Raw genomic sequence first — 16,663 nt, forward strand, 5'->3', positions numbered from 1 at the left:
TCATCTGACTGAAGTCTAGGAACTACTGCAGCAGATGGTCTTAATTATTCACACAGTTTAGCTCGGGAGTGGGCCATCATCAGAGGGTTCAAGGCAGGATGCCCACGGACTGCAGTATTTGATTAACATGAATGAGAGCCAGTGAGTGCCAGAAGAAAGTTGGCTGTGATTGTGGCTTATCAGAATGTGGTAAAGTATCTCTCCCAATATGTTCTCACTGGGCTCTTGGCTGAGCAGTTGAGGACATTCTCACATTCAATTCAGTCCACTAGAGGATACAACTTCCACACAGTTGATGCTAGGGTAAACTATGCCAAGAAGAGGCACTATGCCCCCAGGGGTATCTGGGAGAGATATGGAAAGAATCCCTTCACCTCACTGGGATTGAAGGTTCTAGGCATTCCTGACAAACATCAGCCAGAGTCCACTCACCTTCCTCATGGGCCTTGAGCACCGTCTATAAGCAGAGACCCATTCGACAGCCTGCACATTCCAGCCCCCATGAAGAATAGGCTGGACCCGCTGCCACCTCTCTACTGTCAGTAAGCAGCAGGGGGCAGTTTAGAGGCACGCAGACCTGGGTTCAAATCTCACTTCCCCTTATGAGCTCTGTGACCTCAGGCACACTGAGATTTTCTGAGTCTCTGTATTTCATCTGTCAAATGGAAACGATATAAACTTAAAAGCAATGTTTTAAAGGGAAAGCAAGAAACACCTGCTCTTCAGGATTGCTATAAAAATCAAAGATCGCATTTCTTATGTTCCTGATCTATATAGTAGGAGGTCAAACATATCAGGTAAAATATTTTGGTTCAAATAGATGGAGCCTGCTAGATTCGGGTCGGGCAATTCAAGTGCTAACCACGAGATGCTAAGCTGTGTTATGCAAGCGGTTGTGCTTAATTTTGATCCTCTCGTTCCCCCTACTTGTCATCTGGGGGAACTGGGAACTTCCAAGGATGAGCTTCGGTAGTTCCTCTTGGATCCAGCTCTAGGAACAACTTACTTGAAAACTAGACATATATGTTTGCTCCAGAGAATATATGATGTTGGAGAAAAGTATAATTCCCTAAATCAATAGGTGTCGTCACATGCGCTGTATAAGCTAGGTGGGTGCTAAATTGTGCGAAGTTCCATGGAAGGGTGGGCTCCAGGGAGTCTGTCTGTAGTATCTGCAAAACTTTCAAATGGGGTTTAAGTCATCCAGTGCTATGATCCCAACAGTGGCACTGTTCTCACAACACACAAAATATTTGAAAATCCTTTGCTGAACTTTATCCCAGCAGGGCTCCAAAAGGCAAAAGAGGAAATGTAAACGTGGCATTTCCAGGGTCCTTTTCTTAGGCTACTATTTGACAGCTAACTCATTCTGCCAAGCAAAGAATATGAAAGGCTGCCTCTAAAAAAAAAAAAAAAAAAAATCTGAGTCTCAAGATTTCCTGGGCTGGGGGGAGGCTTCCAAATGTTTTCCTTCCCCCGGGGAGGAATCACATCTGAATTGCTCCATCATCTCAAGGGGCTTCTGTGCTATAGAACTTGCCTGCCTAAAAATATTTTCTGAAGGGTGGCTATTGACTGCCCTCATGCAGCCTCAAACAATATGACAGACCATGGCCTCTTACCAGTGACACTTCACTTCGTGGCACCCAGTCAAAAAATGCCCCACGTCACCCTCCTATACTGTTGGTGGGAATGTAAACTGGTGCAGCCCCTCTGGAAAACAGTGTGGAGGTTCCTTAAAATATTANGGACTCTTGAATGCTAAGAACAAACGGAGGGCTGATGGGGTGCGGAGAGGGGAAGGGGGGTGATGGGCATGGAGGAGGGCACTCGTTGGGATGAGCACTAGGTGTTGTATGGAAACCAACTTGACAATAAACTATTTAAGAAAAAAAAATGCCCATGTGACCAGTGGATTCCTAGCCAGTAACAAAGGCACACCCAGACAAGGGGGGAAGTGCAGTGTAAACATCATTCACTATTTGTACGGAGTGCATTTAGCAAAAAGCACTGCTCTTCTACAAGCTGATCCTCTTAACAATTTCCCCTCCTCCTGCCCACCAACATGACTTTCCAGGGTCTGCCTCAAGCAGGCCTCCCTGGGGCTCCAGCTTTCCATGACTGGCTCTGACATGTCCAGGCCCCTCAGAGGCAGGGAAATGATTCATTCCTCCCAACCCTTGCTCCACATCTTGTGTTCCAGAGCTCCCAGTAGTTGGCCTTCCTGCTCCGAATGGGAAGCATCACATAAACGATGACAGTACCACGCCCCAGTCACAAGCAGTGGCCCACGATGCAAAGGGCGCTTGCTCAGTGTTCGTTGAACAGCGGAGCACAGAACTCAGTGGAATTCTTTCACCCAGACAGAACGCTCCACTTAACATCTCTGCCAGATGTCGGCATTCAGATACCGGGTCAAGGGGTGGGGTGGGGGCTGTCTCCTTCATCAGACCCTCACCGCCAGGGATTCCTGCTGGGTCAGCAGGACTGATGAATGGTTCTCATTCACGGCCCAGAGCGCACCGCGGGGAGGCTACCCCAGCTGTGGTCCGGGTGCTGCTTCTGGCGCCACACGGAACACATTCCTTTGTGGAAGAAGGCTGCCTTTGGTGACTGGGGTGTGCTCAGAGAATGAGGGCAGCGGTGGGGGATGATGGGGCCTTTCTGAACCACCTCAGACGAGAATGCGGACTTTGACCCCAGGCTTGGCCAGGGCTGGTCCATTTGGCCCCTGGCCAAAGATTCCACCTCAGCTCTGTCTATTTCTGGCCACGGGGCAGGAATGTTCAGGGCACAGGGAAGTGGTGAGAAGGTAAGCATATAAAGCTGAATTTTTTTTTTTTTTTAGCCTTCAGAAAGAGGCCTTTGTCAGGTGTAATTTGTTGTGATCAACTGGGGTTCCCCACAGTCCATCTCTGGTTCTGGATGGAATCTCATTTTAACCAGGCTGTTTCTTGGGGAGGCTGAAGGTACAGGTTCAAACTCTTAAAAGCATGCCTAATGAAGACTGTCCGACTGGATCAGAAAGGTAAAGTCAAATATATATAGCATCCATAAGAGACACATTTTATCTCTATAGCACATAGCCCATAAAGAGAGGGAGAGAAAATCCAAAAATCAGTGCTGCTGCTTGAAGGCAATACCATTGTAATGGCAGTGGGAACAGAGTGAGGCAAAGATGCCCATCAGATTCAAATCAACCAACCCCTAACTCCTAAAAAAATGAAGACCTACTTTGACTACGGGATAACATACAGTAATTCAAAGAACATGGTGTTGGCATCTGAGAGTGGTGTCAGGTTCAGATCTGGCTTCTGCAACTAGAGAAGGGCCTTACTATCTTAGTGAGTTACATAAGAAGTGTCAAGGGCCCAGGGCACCTGGGTGGCTCAGTTGGTTAAGTGTTGGACTTCAGCTCAGGTCATGATCTCACAGTTTGTGGGTTCGAGCCCCTCATCGGGCTCCGTGCTGATAGCTCAGAGCCTGGAGCCTGCTTCAGATTCTGTGATTGGCTCTCTCTCTGCCCCTCTCCCACTCATGTTCCATCTCTCTCTCAAAAAAAAAAAAACAAAAAAAACAAAAAACAACATTAAAAAAAAAAGAGGAGTATCAAGGGCCCAGTAGAGTGACTGGCTCATAGCAATGCTCAATGAGTGGTAACTATTATAATTATAAAACTCAGCAAGAACCTGGAAAAATCCCAGGAGGGGTGTCACTTCACCCACTGACCACTCTTAACACACCACCTCCCCTACTCGGCACACACACTCCACACACACTGTTTCCCAGAGTTACAATCGGTAGCCAAACTGGTCTGAGTTTTTGCACTTTAGGGGGAGGAAAACAGAAGCCGGAGCCAGAATGGTGTCCAAACTTGGTCAGCAATCCAATCACTGTAAACAAGTCGTGTTTTTAGGGCAGGAAGTGTAGTTAGGGATGAGACCCACCGCATGCAAATTCCTGGAGTGCTGGTCCAGGAACAGACAGGTAGGGAAGGGCTTGGCCGTGCCCATAAAAGGAGTACACTGGGTGGGTAGTGGAGGGAATTCTGCATTAGAAGGAGGAAAAAATCAGTTTTTCAAAGAGATGGCTCCTCAAAAGTGGCCAAGGAGGTACTGGTTAGCTTTCCTTGTGCCTCAGGTAGAGCTATTCCTAGCAGGACTCATCTTGGCTTTGTACACTGTGTCTCCACTAGTTTTCAGGCCAAGCATGCATCCAAGTGATGCAACCTCAGCCAAAAGTCAGTTCTTCGGGCCTGAGCCCCTCAGATGGGAACTAGACCCAGGGGGCCCAGCAAAGGAAGGAACAGCTGGTACAGAGACCACAGCCACATCTTTGCCTTGTCTGGAAATGTCTGGCTACACTGAGGAGGGGGTAGGAGTGCTGGTCTCAAGTTTGTTAAAAGCCTGTGATCTGGGATTCTGCTGTGAATTAGAAGCAGTGGGTTCCTTCCAGAAGCCCGGTGAGTAATAGCAGCAGGCACCGACCGCCACATCACCAATGCTGGCTGGGCTTGGCTGCACAATGCCAGCTGGTACTGTCACTGCTGATCATTCCTAGAGATAATGGCATCTGCAGAGTAGTGGCATACACACACGTACCTACAAGTCCCTGCTCTTCCTGGGGGAGGCAGACTTCCTCAGCTACCTTTGGACCTCATCAGTGTCAGTGGTGCTGATCACAAGTCTTTTCTGGGCCTCCATCTAAGAATGATTCTAATATTCTCAGTGCATTTTTAGCATGACACGCACTAGCTTCAACCCACAACCCTAGGTTTAACCGCTCTGATCTGGGTGCATGTGATTTCCAGAAGATACCTTCTTCCACACTTCCCTAACTTTGGTCTTGCTGTTCTCTGTTCTAGGACACCACATACCTATCGCTTGAACACCTGTTACTCTATGTTTAGGAATCTACCCACAGGTATATAAAAAAGATCTTAAGGAATCTATTAAAAGACTGTAAGAAATGATAAGAGTTTAACAAGGTTGCAGGATACAAGATCAATATACAAAGGTTAACTGTTTCTATTCACTTTCAAAGAACAATCCAAAAAGGAAATGACAAAACAAATTCCATTTACAATAGCATCAAAAAGAATAAAATATTTAGGGGAGCTGGGTGGCTCAGTTGGTTAAGCATTTGACTTTGGCTCAGGTCACAATCTCATGGTTCATGGGTTCAAGCCCTGTGTCGGGCTCAATACTGACAGCTCAGAGCCTGGAGCCTGCTCCAGATTCTGTGTCTTCCTTTCTTTCTGCCCCTCCCCTGCTCTTCTCTTTCTCTCTTCCTTTCTCTCCCAAAAACAAATGTTTAAAAAAGATTTTCAATGTAATATTTAGAAATACATTTAACAAAAAACACGCAGAATTTATCCTCAGAAACCTACAGAACATTTTTGAAAGAAATTAAAGATCTAAATAAATGGGAAAACATCCCATGTTCATGGATTGGAAGACTTAATGTCATTAGGATAGGAATACAAATTCATCAAAATCTTTATTAGAATCCCAACTGACTTTTTCATGGAAATTGAAACACGGATTCTTTTTTTTCTTAAATAGTTTATTGTCAAGTTGGTTGAAACACGGATTCTAAAATTTATGTGGAATTGTAAGGGATCCAGAATCGCCAAGACAATTCCGAGAAAGGAGAACCAAGTGGTTCTCACACTTCCCAATTTCAAAAGGGCAAAAGGTTAATACAAAGCAACAGTTATCAAGACAGTATGGTACAGGCGCAAGGACAGACATATATATCAATGGGGTAGAACTGAGAGTCTAGTAGTAAACTCATATATTTATCATTAATTGCTTTGGACAAGAGTACCAAGACCCTTGTCTTTCTCTTGGGGAAAGACTAGTGTTTGTAAAAAGAATGGTGATGGAATAACTAGATAGCCACAAATAAAAGAAGCTGGACTCCTCTTCCACACTATTTACAAAAATTAATCTAAAATGGATCAAACACATGCATCTAAAAGCCAAACTATAAAACTCATAGAAGAAAACACAGGAATAAATCTTCATGACTTTGAATTTGGCGATGGTTTCTAAAATATGACACCAAAGCACAGGCAACAGATTAAAACTATGTATATTGGACTTCATCAAAATTAAAAATTTTGTGCATCAAAAGGCATTATCAAGATGCTTCATGAACCAGGGTGGCCATAGGATGGGTAGAAAAAAAGCATAGTGATCAAGTATTTATTGTACTATTTGCATGCCTATCTCCCTTTCAAGCCTGTGAATCCCCTTGAAGGCACATAATCTTAGTATCTGCTGAATCCATTATAGTATAAATGCTGAGTACATGTGATGTGAACTGAGAAACAAGGAGACACTAAGAAGGTGAAAAGACAACTCACAGAATGGGAGTAAATATTTGTAAATCATATATCTGAAAAGGGTCTAGTTATCCAGAACATATAAAATCTCCTAGAATTCAGGGTGCCTCAGTGGCTCAGTCAGTGAAGTGTGCGACTTCTGATTTTGGCTCAGATCATGATCTCATGGTTCATAAAATCGAGCCCTGCATCGGGCTCTGTGCTGACAGTATGGAGCCTGCTTGGGATTCTCTCTCTCTCCATCCCCCCGCCTCCGTCTCTTCCTCCTCCTCCCCCAGTTGCACACACACACAAGTCCTCTCTCTGTCTGAAAATAAACATTAAAAAAACCTCCTACAATTCAATAAGAATAACCAAGCCAGTTTAAAAATGGGCACCAGACTTGAACAGATATTTATTTCCCCAAGGAAGATATGCAAAAGTCCAACAAACACCTGAAAAGATGCTCAACATCATTAGTTACCAGGGAAAGGGGAAATCACAACCTCAACAAAATACCACTTCGCACACACTAGGATGGCTATAATTTTTTTTAAGTGGGAAAAAGTAGGTGTTGGTGAGGATTTAGAGAAATTGGAACCTCCATGCATTGCTGGTGGTAATGTAAAATGGTACAACTGTTGTGACAAAGTATGGCAATTCTTCAGAAAGATAAACATAGAATTACCATATGACCCAGAAATTCCACTCCTATTTATATACCTAAGAGAATTAAAAACAGATGTTCAAACAAAAGCTTATATACAAATGTTTACAGCAGCACTATTGATAATAGCCAAAAGGTGGAAACAAGCCAAATGTCCATCAACAATGAACAGATAGGGGCGCCTGGGTGGCTCAATAGGTTGAGCCTCTGACTCTTGGTTTCAGCCCAGGTCATGATCTCATGGGTTTGAGCCCCACATAGGGCTGCACAGCAGGCAGTGCAGAGATTGCTTGGGATTCTCTCTCTCTTCCTCACTCTCTGTCCCTCCCCTACTCTCACTAACTCTTTCTCTCTAAATAAATAAACTTTTTAAAAAAAATGAACAGGTAAACAAAATGTAGTGTATCCATATAGTGGCATATTATTTGGCCATAATAAGGTACGTAGTATGCATACATGTCACAACATAAAGGCTTGGAAACCTGTGAAGTGAAAGATGACTTATATTTGATTCCATTTATATGAAATATCCAGAATTGGCTGTATATATGCAGAAAGTAGATTAGTAGGAGTGGATGTGGGGAGTAGGGGTTGTGGGGAGAGAAGGAGGTGATAGGTAAAGGGCACAGGCTTCTCTTTCCGGTAATGAAATGTTCTAAAATTGACTGTGGTGATGGTCGTACATGTCTGTGGATATACTAACATCCATTGCCTTGAACATCCATTGTAAATGGGTGAATTATACAGCATGTGAATTACATCTCAACTAAGCTATTAGAAAAGAAAAATCTACTTAAATGACACTTTGTGTTAAGAGTATATATTTATGAAGATTCTGCTACATGATAAACACTGTATTAGGCACTGGGAATTCAAAGATGACTCTGACGTGGGTTCTGCCCTCAAGGAGTTCACACAATACTTAGAGAAGCAATAACAGTGTAGAACTAGATACAGGAATGAAAAGGGGAGGCAGTGATCACACCTGATGATGAGGGACAGGAAAAGCCTTAGACAGTTGACACTGAGCAGGTTTCGGAGGAAAGTTTGAGTTTGACAGGTTGGGGGTGGGGAGATCTTCCCAGGCAGTGGGAAGGGCAGGTCTGAAATAACACAGTATTTTGGGAGCCATGTGTGGTGCAAATTGCAAGATGAAAAAGCAGAGACACTGGGGGATGGGGATGCCGAGAAGTGGGAGCGATGAGGGTAGAGAAGCAAGCAGAGGGCCGGCCGAGAGGGACTGTGAATGCCATGCCAAGAAATGCTGAGTTTTCCTTTTGGGAATAAGGAGCCAATGGACGATAAGCAGGGGGGTGAGGGGGACAGATTTGTGATCTAGAGCAGGAGTCAGCAAACTGCAGCCCACGGACCAAATCTATAAATACAGCTTTTGGAAATGAAACTTTATTGGAATGCAGCCATAGTGATTGCTTTCCTTGTTATCTGTGGCTACTCTTCCACTAAAACAGCAGAGTTGACCAATAGCAACACAGAGCATAGGGCCCGTAAAGTCCAAAATATTTGCCATCCATCCTTAGAGAAAAAGCTTACCACCCCCTGCTCTGGAAAGATCCCTGTGGCTATTGTGTAAAGAAGGGTTTTGCGTGGGTTAAGACGAAGGGAAAGGAGGCCAATTAGGAGACAAGCAACTCGCCCACCACTGGGGAATGTGACGATGTTGGTGATGGTGATGTTGGTGTAAGTTGTGGGTGGAGAGATGGGCCTGCCTTTGTGAGCTGTGGGGAAGGAAAAACAGCTGGGGAGTATCAGTTCAAGAAAATCCGAGTGCCTGAGTTTCTGAAAAGGATTAGAGACCCCACTTCACTAATGTGTAAATTTTAGTGTTTTTCTCTTCATTGTTAAAATGTCTCCTAACATTTTTAGAAGAATGCTCTCAAACAGAGCATCGGAATTCAAGGCAGCTTAAAAGTTTTATTTTATTATTTTTAAATTATTTTATTTTATTTTAGTAATCTCTGCACCCAACGTGGGGCTCAAACTCAAGAGTCAATGCTCTACTGACTCAGCCAGCCAGGTACCCCTAGCTTAAAGGTGTTTTTAAAAAACTTATTCTTACCATTTGGTTATGGGCATGCCAGAGCAGTTCTAGGTAACCTGGTAGATACAGTCTTCCTCTCTTCATGCGTTACAACACGCCAAAGTCCACAAACTCTTTGGCTCTGCTCTAAGGCTGCTGTTGGCACTCGGTGGGCACCAAGGGGTTGGCTGCCGGCCATCAGAATAGTATTCCTGATCAACGATTCTATTTTAAATACACATGTCAGATATCGTGTCTTACTCATTAGTGTGTCTCCTACAGTTAGAAGTCCACTAATGAATCATTTCAGTTAAGGAGAGAGAGGACGAGGTGGGAGGAGAAGGAGGAAGGAAAGGAAGACAGGAAGGCAAGACATGGCCACAAAATTGTCCCCCAAGGCTTAAAACTCATTCTCCAGCAGAAGCTGATAAAAGGGCCGTTCTCCAGGTGGATGGGAGCCCCTTCTTGCAGCAGGAGCCTGGAGGGACTGTACTTAGCGGTCATGTGTTAATACAGCTGCAACCGCAAACCCCAAATATGCTGTACTATCTTCCCCAGATATTTTAAGGAAATAAGCTGCTTAAATCTCACAACTAATCTTGTGGCCTTTCACATTACACGTGTTTTTCAAACATCCTTCCCAACTGTTTCACGTAGAGAAAATGAGTGTCCAATCCCAAGACCCCGAGGTGTAGCTGAAGCAGCCGCATGCAGGCGTGAAATGTAATCGAAACCTCCTGCTCTCCCTCTAACTCTGTGCACTCTAGTCCATTCTTGATCTATGTGGTAGTTACAAGGGCATGTTCATTTTGTAAAGAAACATCCAGAACAGGGAGCTGTCCAAGCGTGCTCACGGCAGCATTATTCCTAGTAACCAAAAGGTGGAAGCAAGTCACCAATAAATGGACGGGCACACAAAATGTGGTCTATCCCTTCAATGGAATATCATTCCCTTACAAAGGAAGGAAACTCGGACATGCTACAAGATGGATGAAACTTGACGACACAGAGGTTAAGCGACAGAAGTCAGTCACCAAAAGACAGAGTACCACATGACTCCACTCACATGAGGTGCCCAGAGCTGTCAAATTCACAGAGACGGAAAGTAGGATGTTGGTGTCCAGGAGATGAGGAGGTGGGGGGATAGGGAGTTAGGATTTAATAGGGACAGAGTTTCAGTTTGGGGAGACGGGAAAAGCTCTGGAGGTGGAATGTTGGGGACATCCCACAACAACGTGAATGTGCCTACAGCTGCTGAGCTACACACTTAAAAATGGTTAAAATGGTGAGTTTTAAGTTATGGATATTTTAGCACATTAAAAACAAACCCAAAAGTGTATACCTGTGTATGTTTAGAACCAGTGCCATTTTGCCTACATGTGCTCTTCTTGGTGGGGGTAGGGTGGGGTGGGGGAGAAAGCTGGCTTTAAAAATGTACTCAATTTTATGTGTATATATAGAATGTACTCAATTTTATGTGTATATATCAAATATATATATATATATATTTTTGATTTAGGAACATATTTAGGAAAAGATCTTTCTTACTAGATCTTTGGGTCATGTGGGCACTTTGAAAAGCTGTGCTTATGTTTATCCCGCTACTCATTGGTGCCCCAGGACAAGCCTGGGTGTGGGGGATCTCATGGGTCTAAGTTCATGGGCAGTGTGAAGAAACTGAGCAAAGTAAGCTGTTCACAAGCCACCAGCATCATGTTCTCATTAAGCGTATCCTTTCGAGGCAAGCAGCACTATCTTCCCATAAGATCCTCTAAGCATTGTGCTGGGGCACATCAAGGAGGGCATATGGTAGCTGGCACAAAACCTCCACGGAGTCATCTGGGTCTGCTTGTATAACAGAGATTCTGACAATGAAAAAACAAAAAAATGTCTCATCATTAGCAGGTGATAATATGAAGTTAAAGATATTCCACATGAAGGCATCAAAAGCCTTGGGTAAGAAGAAATGATCCACTGTGGTCCTAATTACATCCTCATTATCTGTTGAGTCTGTTCACACTCTACACCTGGTCTTGGCACACACCACTTACCTGGGTATGTCATTTTTGCCAAGAAAAGTGCCAAAGATTTTTTGGGACTCTGGGCAGAAATCTTATCTAAACTGTCACCATCACGCTTTTATCACCCTCAAACAAGTGGCTATTCTGAAGGGATGGTCCTGGTGCCAAAAGAATTCTCAGATACAGGTGGCGGGGAAGACTGACCAGCCCACCTGGCCAGGCTGTGTTCTCTGCCAACCATGCTCCGTGCTTGACAGCAGGAACACAGCTAGAATTACTCAGATAAGAAGGTCTGAAGACTCATTCCAAACCTAGACTCGGCTGGAGAATGGAAGATACACAGCGCATGGCTGCAGGCGCGTGTCTGTGGAATCTGCTTGGTCCTCCCAGTCCTGGCCCACGGATGCCAATTCTGCTGGTTCTGTGGGCCTGGAGTGGGATAGGCTGTGGCCACTTCATCTGAGGCCTCATGGCCCACTCAGGGTCTGCGGTGCAGGTGGGTTTATGTGACACAGTCACGTGGATGGACCTTGAAGACCATTCTCCAGAAGGGAATGAACAATAGTATTTACAGGCTGTTCAGAATCCAGGCAGCCCCAGGAGTGGGGGACTCCACCTCCAAATGCTCCTGGAGCTGTAAAAGAAGTGACTGCCACAGCTGATATGGAATCATCTAGAAATTCTGCCCCCATGGAGACAGCCGATCAGCTAAGGGGAAAGAGAATTTATGACTGCCAGCAGACAGGGTGATTCAAGGTTAATGCTTTGCCCCTTGGAGTTCCTACAGTTTGGATAATGGGATTGAGCAACCAGTTTCTCTGTCCCTGACTGGCTGTTTTACGGAAGGTGTGTTCACTCAATGGCTATTTCGGGCAACGAATATAAGAGCAGAAAATCTAGGAGTCAAGAAATAAGAGATTCCCTTTTCCCACATGGCCAGCCAAGGAAGAATTCCAAATCATGAGTCTTACTAATAAGATGTAGAAATGATTTATCACCCCACTTCAGAGCAAATAAACACAAGTAATGAAAATGCTAAAAGTAAAAAATTCTGGTGTTCTAGATCTTCATCAGACCAAGGCAGAATAAACAAAGCTGTCCATAAATGAAAAGACTTCAGAGGGAAACCTCTTCTGTGTCATGCAATGTAGGAATCTCCGACTAAAGACACCAGCTGCCAAACTACTACTCGGGCGATCCGTGGTGTGTGTNNNNGGGGGGGGGAGGGTAATGGTTCTCAGTGAGGTTTCTTTCCACGGCCTTGGTCTTGTCCACGAACTCCAACGACAACACTTTCACTCAACCTACTCCCAGCCCTAGGAGCCAGAGAATAGGGGGAAAATGCTGCTTCATAGTGCACAGAGGCCCGCCCCGAGTCCTCAAGAGGGCAGTCGCTTTCATACAGTTCTACAATAAGCTGGGAAATAAGCCCAGGCTTCCTGACCTTGCAGCTGATTTACCTCAAGCGCCAAATGGCCAATTACTAAATATTTACACACGGATTTCTAATCACAGGTATATAGGAAGTGATAAACTCAGGATGCAGCGAGAGCCAAGAGGAACACTTCAGAGGACAGCTGATAATCCATGAGCAGCACTGAGAAACAGTACCACCACGGCCCAGGAATGAGGAGGTTGGGTCAGGTCCTGGCTCCGCCAATCACCGGCCCTGCCACCTGGACAGCTTATCTGCTTGCCAGTTTCCTCAGCTGTAAAATGAATTTAGTACCCATCTTGCTCTTTAGTGGGGTGTTGTAATAACCAAATGACACAGTGGATAGAAAACTGGTTTGAAAGGAGTTAACGTACAAGATGAACATAGACTACAAAAACTGGAAGAATTCAGATCAACTTTACAAAGGCATTTCGGGGAAAAGTGGGAAATTTTTGTTTTTGTTTCTGTCTTGTTTTAATTTTTAAAAATATTTATTTTTGAAAGACAGAGAGAGAAAGAGCATGAGCGGAGGAGGGGCAGAGAGAGGGGGAGACACAGAATCCAAAGCAGGCTCCAGGCTCTGAGCTGTCTGCACAGAGCCCGACATAGGGCTCAAACTCACGAACCGTGAGATCATGACCTGAGCCGAAGTCAGATGCTTAACCAACTGAGCCGCCCAGGTGCCCCAAAAGTGGGAAATTTTTGAATATGAGCTAAGTATTAGATGATAGTAAAGAATTATTCCTAACTTTCTTAGGCATAACAATGGTGAAATGGTTATTTAATACTTTTCAGGATTACACTGAAATACATAGGGATGGAATTATTATCAAATTTGAAATCTGGAATTTGCTTTAAAATACTTCAATGAGAAAAGAAAGAGCAACAGGATAGAAAGGAGGGAGTATGGCAAAATATGGATAACTGTTGAAGCTGGGGGAGAAAATATGGGAGCCTTCTCTCTTTTATGCATATATGCAATTTTTCAGAAAACAAAAAATAATTTTTAAATGTATTATTATTTTTTATCTTAGTAAGAGAGAGCTTGAGCAGAAGGGGGAGGGGGAGAGGGGGAGAGAGAGAATCTTAAGCAGGGTCCACACTCAGGCACGGAGCTTGATCCTGGGACCTGGGGATCATGACCTGAGCCGAAATCAGGTATCTGAGGCTCAACCCCATGAGCCACCTAGGTGCCCCAAATACAAAATAATTTTTAAATAAACATTGCAGAATTTGGGGGGGGGGACAGCACAAAGCTTCACTGAAGGTCATCCCCAGAGCACAGAAAATCTGTTTCCTTCACAAGACCCTTCCACACTGGTTATCCAGAGGTCAGAGAACAAGGACATGGCAAAAGGCCAGGAGAAGCCAGGCCAGGAACCCAGGTAGAAAGGAGATAGATGGAAGCCTCTATCAGAAGTTTCTGTCTGCCATGCATCCAAATGTCAGCCAACCTGCAATGTCAAGTGCACTTTGTCTTCAGACCTAGGTTTCACATTCACCTTAGACCATGTCATTTTGTAACACAAAGTCACAGGGAGACAAACAGATTCCTGCATACCCACACACCCCACTGAGACTCAATCCCTCTGGGCTCCAAGAACCCCAGGGCCAAATGGGGGCATGCACTTTGCCGTGGGTTTGAATGGTCATTCCAGGGCAGATACTGGGGAACAGGACAAAAGGGACAGGGAGATGAATAATGAGCTAAGGCATGGTCTACGGAGTCAGTCATTCCTCTGGGTACTGACCAGGGAAATGAACACTTCTTCCTCCTAAGCCTCATTCCTGACCATCTTAAGTACAGAATACACCTAATAACTAAATAACTTAGAATAACTAAAAAATGTCAGCAAAGGTGACAAAGGCTTTGGAGGTTCCTGGGCAGACAGGCTCGCGGTGGCATGAGGGAGGAGCTGGAGTATAGGAAAGGGATGCGAGTGTCCACACGGACTAGCTCCGTGGCCTTGAGCTTCAGCGCTTTAACTCCTCTGCAAAAAGAAACGACTGGGCTAATTTTAAATTTTTTTTTAAAATGTTTTATTTATTTCTAGGAGAGAGACAGGGAGAAAGCGTGAGCAGGGGAGGGTCAGAGAGAGAGGGAGTCACAGACTGAAACAGGCTCCAGGCTCTGAGCTGGCAGTCAGCACAGAGGGGCTCGAACCCACGAACCGCGAGATCATGACCTAAGCGAAAGTCGGACGCTCAAGCGACTAAGCCACCCAGGCGCCCCACGACTGGGCTAATTTTAAAAACTGTGCGGTTCAAAGATTTTAGGGCACGAAATTAATTTGGGGGCATGTTTCCGACTTTCATGAACATCGTTCTTCTCACCTGGACCTGAGGTTTCCTACATTTTGAGTAGTTCAGTGCTTCCCACCCCCACCGCGCCAAGTTCTGCCGCGTTCCCTCACCCCACCCGCGCTGTTTTTTGGTGGTCTTCGCTTGTTTCTTCCAATCATTTCTATTTCGGCGCTGATTTACAGCGACACCTCCAGCAGGCAGCTACAGTTAGGAGGATCCCAGATTTGGAGTTGGGGGAGGGTGTGCAGCGCGCGGTGGCCAAAGCGCCTGCGTAAAAACTGCAGGCACGGAGGACCGCGGGATACATACAGGACTAGGATTTGCTCTACCCCTGGGGCGATCCTGCAAGTACGACCCCCGGTCTAGCTTGTGCTAGTTCTTTCCTACTCCAGGGCCTCTCTGTGATAACGACGGGAGAGGTTCCCCGGTTCCAGCACGACGTGGGAGGGAATACCTTGGGTGCGGACCGCGCCTGCCCTCCCGAACAGGACTTGGCACTCCTGCGCCCAGCCGAGCGTTTCCAGCAGGGTGGGGAGAAAACCCAATTCCGAGGCAGCGGGCGCTGGGTGGCCCCCACCCACTCTGCACCAGCCCTGTGCACTCCGTATCCCCAAAGCCACAGCTCCGGGACGCCCCAGGGCACCCCCCGTCCCCCCGCGCTCCCCACATTCTCAAAAGCCAGAACTCCGGGTAACCCTGGCCCCACCCCGCACCTAGCGAGCACAGAGCCACGAGGGCTGCGTCCTGCCGGGTCGCAGGAGCCCCCAGCAAGCCAGGAACACAGCGCCCTGATCCCCGGGGCGCGCCAGCTGCAAAGCTTGCCAGGCTCAGGGAGAAGTGGGGCTGGAGCGGTCCGCCCGAGTGGGAAGAAGCACCCGTTAGCCGGCAGGTCCTGGCATCACTCCGAGCAAGCAGCCTTCGCTCTAAGTGGCCGCCACCCAGGTCCGGGGAGCCCGCAGCATGGCCGAGAGGCAGCTCCGCAGGGAGCCGACCCTGGAAACCCCACCGGGACGCTACCGCTTCCCTGCCTACAGCTGTGCGCAGGGGAGGAGCAGGGAGCGCTCTTACTTGGCAACAGGCGCCGGCACTGGCTGGGCCGGGACCAGCTTTCCACGGTGGCCCCTTCCGCGCGCGTCGCCGCTGAGCCCCTTTCCCGAGCAGAGGGGGCGAGCCGACTTCTCCGGCCGCTGAAAGAAGCGGGACCCAAGTTGAGGAAGCCGCGGGCTGGAGTCGCTCCTTTACGCTTTTCCCGGTACTTTTAACGCTAGTCGGACGGCAAAACCCCTCCCCGGACCCACCCCCTTCCCGGGAGGTGGCCACCGCAGCAGGCCCGGCCTCCAGCCCCTTTTGTTGTAATTCGAGAGCCGCCCCTCCCCGGGCCTGGGCTGGCTTGCGTGGGAGGCCGTGAGCCAGACGGGCAGCGCTTCCCAGGCTCTTCGCGCCCAGGTTTCCGGAGTCTGAGCAGTTCCACAGGGGGCCCTTTCCTCGGGGAGATTCCTCTGCCCACCCCCACCCTCAGTAGCTCCCGGATGTTAACCCTTCGATGCCCTTATCCACCAGCTTTAGGGTCCACGCATAATCCACCTCGGTTTCCAGAGAACTCCGAGCTGCCTGGCACATAGTAGAAGTTCAATAAAAACTAATCAGTGAAGGAGTTAAAAAACCCATCCATCTCGCCTGGGTTTCTTCTCTATGGGGAAAGTGGATTCTGAGCGTGAAAACAAACAACCCCCTTTCTTCCAGCGGGTCACATCTATGGCCTTTGCAAAGCCTCCCTCTCTGAGCACTGGGTTTCCCCCTTGTAATTAAAGGCTTTGGATTCAGTGACCTCTAAGGTCCTTCCCTGCACGGCAGGGCCAGGTTTAACAAG

General features: G+C 46.7%; 1 protein-coding gene across 4 annotated transcripts in view; it reads right to left on the reverse strand.

Moving 5' to 3' along the window:
• The window catches only part of LOXL2 (lysyl oxidase like 2), a 94,219-nt gene extending 78,145 nt beyond the window's left edge, over positions 1–16,074 (reverse strand). For 3 of the 4 annotated variants that reach the window (XM_077766636.1, XM_077766634.1, XM_077766633.1), the window contains exon 1: positions 15,862–16,074. The gene's annotated coding sequence lies outside the window, so the exon portion shown is untranslated. The remainder of the gene's footprint in view (positions 1–15,861) is intronic. The other variant, XM_077766635.1, reaches the window with a different exon arrangement.
• Between the last annotated feature and the right edge of the window lie 589 nt (positions 16,075–16,663).

Source organism: Crocuta crocuta, unplaced genomic scaffold (assembly GCF_008692635.1).
Source record: "Crocuta crocuta isolate KB4526 unplaced genomic scaffold, BGI_CrCroc_1.0 scaffold225, whole genome shotgun sequence".
Lineage (NCBI taxonomy): Eukaryota > Metazoa > Chordata > Mammalia > Carnivora > Hyaenidae > Crocuta > Crocuta crocuta.